The sequence below is a fragment of the Elephantulus edwardii genome, unplaced genomic scaffold (genome assembly GCF_000299155.1).
Source record: "Elephantulus edwardii isolate Elephantulus edwardi_28Jun2011 unplaced genomic scaffold, EleEdw1.0 scaffold00122, whole genome shotgun sequence".
Taxonomy (NCBI): Eukaryota; Metazoa; Chordata; class Mammalia; order Macroscelidea; family Macroscelididae; genus Elephantulus; species Elephantulus edwardii.
The window spans coordinates 364,467-367,764 of record NW_006399872.1 but is presented as its reverse complement, the minus strand read 5'-3'; the positions used below and the strand labels follow the sequence as shown (position 1 = coordinate 367,764).

The window sequence follows — 3,298 nt, the reverse complement described above, 5'->3', positions numbered from 1 at the left end:
TCCTTGAAGGCAAGGATTTTGAAGATCTTTCTCACATACTTGGAGTATGTTGCCAGGAGAGATCAGTGCTTGGAGAAGGACATCAAGCTTGAAAGGATGGTGAGATAAAGCAGGAAAGTAAGACCCCAGATGAAATGAACTGAGACAGTAAGTGGGGTGATGGGAGTAGGTGCTTCTGACACAATGAGATTGACTCAGGAAAGGCAAGATTCAGAGGATAGGGTTGCTGGGAGTCACAGGATACTAGATGGCATATAACAACAGCGTAAGTAAAATAAGAAATTTTTATTTGAAGGCTATATTTCATAGGGGCTTGGGGATCGGCGTGGGGTAATATGGCAGCTGCCACCTGTCACCCATGGGACCCCGGGAGTGCAGACTTCCCCTCCCCCCAGCTCCTCAGGATGGAGGTGAGCTTGCCCTCTGAAACCCTCACCATGAATACCAAGGACACCCGTGAGGTTGCTGAGAACAGCCACCACCTGAAGATCTTTCTCTCCAAGAAGCTGCTGGAGTGCCTTCCTCGCTGTCCACTGCTGCCTCCAGAACAGACATGGTAGGCAGAATACCAATGAGGAGAGTGCATCCTACTTTATCACCTTTGAGAAGCATGATGAATGGCTGACTTGTGCCCCACGGGCCTCAGAAGAAGTTGAAATACCGGAAGGATGTTTACCTCTGGAAGAAGCAAAAGGATGAGAAAACCACCCGAGCGGACTAAAGGTCCAGGGCATGGAGCCAGTTTCCTAGCAGTGTCTCTATGGCGGCTACATTCACTCCACCAGTGCTGCTGTTGGCTGCTCCAGAACCCTGACATCATCCATGTGCACTACCTGAACGTTCCAGCCCAGGAAGATTGTGGAAAGGGCTGCAACCCCATCTTCTGTTCCATCAGCAGAGGCTGCAGAAAATGGCTAAAGTGATCACTGGAGGAACTGTTGGGACAGCTGAAGCCCACATTTCATGGTGTCAAATGGAGCTGTGGAGACACGGCAGAGGAGTTTTCTATAGAACAGCTGGTGCAGCAGTTCCTGGACATCCACCTTACAAAGCCCACACTCTGAACCCATGCCTGTCTCTGCAGTGGAGGACTTGGTTCTGGGAGCTTCACTCACAAGTATAGCAGCCCTAAACAGTGCATCATCTCCCCAAAAGTGGAGCCCCAAGTACTAACCCTGACCTCTATCTCCCATCCTCATTCCCCTAATCACCCTCCACCCTCAGTGCCCCCTCTTAATGCACATACTTCCCAATCTTCTTCCAATTCTTCCTCCTCCTCAGGCTCTGCCAAACCCCTAGAGATCAGGCCTAGTCCTCCCACCTCCCAAGGAGGTACCTCCAGAAGAGGCATTGCTATCCTCCTGCTGACAGAACTTGACACCCATCAGGGATTGGCTCCTCAAGTCGACCTCAGGCCCTGCATGAGCTTGCCTGTGGTTGTAGGATCACAGCCCTCAGCCCCACTTGCTTTCCCTAGCACTGCCTTTGCTCTTGATCATTTTCTCTGCAGTCCTCTGAAGGACTATGGAGGAGGGCAGGGAGTAAGCCCACACTTCCCCAAGGCAGAGGCCACAAATATTCCTTGTCCTGCCCTGGAGCCCTCTGCTGCCCTGAAGCCCCAGGCAGCTGCCCAGGTCTCCCTTTGCAGTTAGGAACAGGTAAAGGAAGAGGAAATTGCTTCTTAGTCCACGATGATGATGGTGGGGAGGAATTAAAGGCCCACGGAACTGCCCCATCTGCACCTTCTCCCTCTCTTTCGCCCCACCCTCGCCTGCGCCTCTGGAGCCAACAAGCAGGGTAGGAAGAGGGGAAGTTTAGTTTGGAGGACCTGGTGGGGCCACTGAACTGGAACCCTTCAGTCTCTGATCATTCCCAGACCTTATGGGAGAACTCATCAGTGATGAAGCTCCCAGCATCCCTGCCCCAGCCCCTCAGCTCTCTCCTGCCCTTAGCACCATCACAGGCTTCTCCCCAGAGTGGTCCTATCAGAGGGCAGGGTCAAGGTGCTCATCACCTTCCCATGGAATGAATCCTCAGAGCATTACTCCTGTGTCTTTGATCACATTGTTGTGCTGGCCTCACTTGTCTAGCCTACAGTCTCATGCTGCTACTGTCCTAGTATGGGGATTGGAAACAGCAGTGCAAGGGAAGCACTCAGAATAAATGTAATTGCATTTGTTATTACTGAGAAAAGAAAAACAAAAAACCAAAAACAACACCAAACTATATTTCACAAAATCATCTAAAAACATCATAAATGTAGCACTAAAACCATTTAGTGATGAATCAACAGGTACTGCTTAGCTCTCTTGTTAAAACACTGAGTTTGCTTTTTTGGATTAGATTTATCTATTTGGATTTCCACCCCACCCCCTTCTTCATTAAGGCATTTTATACTTTCTCCATTTGAGTCATAGTTACTCATAAGAGTACCAGGTTTGACTTTTACAGAAAATATGAACCCTTAGAAAGATCAGCAACTCAAATGTCCAACAACTGTTATATTCCCTAGAGGTAGAAGTTAGAAATTATTCAAGTCAACTTAATTAAAGTATGCATACTTAAAATAAAGTCCATCTAATGAGTAGTGCTACCCTGAGAATATGTACCCTAATGTAGCCAAAGTCCATTCAACAAAATCACTCTCAGGATAGTGGCAAGTGTAATCAGAAGAGCAAATGTTGTTAAAAAGTACCAACTTTGTGATTTGTCAAGGTCCTACACCATTACAAATCATTCTAAAAGTAAGCAAAGCTGGGCTTGAAAGTAATTTGTCTTTCATCTCTTATCTAGGAATGAAAATTAGATCTAAAATTTCTATGGCAAGAGGCTTTATGATACATAAAATAAGTTGCCACGGCTTTGAAGTCTTTTTCAAATAATTCTTTGTGGAATACATTGAGATGACATTGAGGAACTAGTGCAGGGTTAAGTCTCTCTTTTTATTTTAAATGTAAAATTTAGTTGCTTTCTTTAGTTAAAAATAAATAAAGTACAAATAAAGTTACATAATAAATAATAATAAATTAAATAATAAAATTATGATTCCTCATTTGTTTCTGATAAGTGTCTGAATTAGCTACAAGGCATTGAGACTCTTTACATTTATAAATATATGATTCTTTCACAGTGTCACATACACTTGAATATTCTTATCATGAACAATTTACTGCCAAAAATATATCCATCTACATATCTCTATTCAAAGGGAGCTCTGAAACCTAGAGAATTGTTAATGCAACATTTTTTCATTTCACATAATAAAAGTAGGCAATCTCTTGTGTGATTTACAATCTCA

At 44.7% G+C, this 3,298-nt stretch overlaps 1 pseudogene; it reads left to right on the top strand.

Annotated features, from left to right (window-relative positions):
* Nucleotides 1-389: 389 nt before the first annotated feature.
* On the top strand, nucleotides 390-2,246 carry LOC102845867 (annotated as a pseudogene).
* The last annotated feature ends 1,052 nt before the right edge of the window (nucleotides 2,247-3,298 follow it).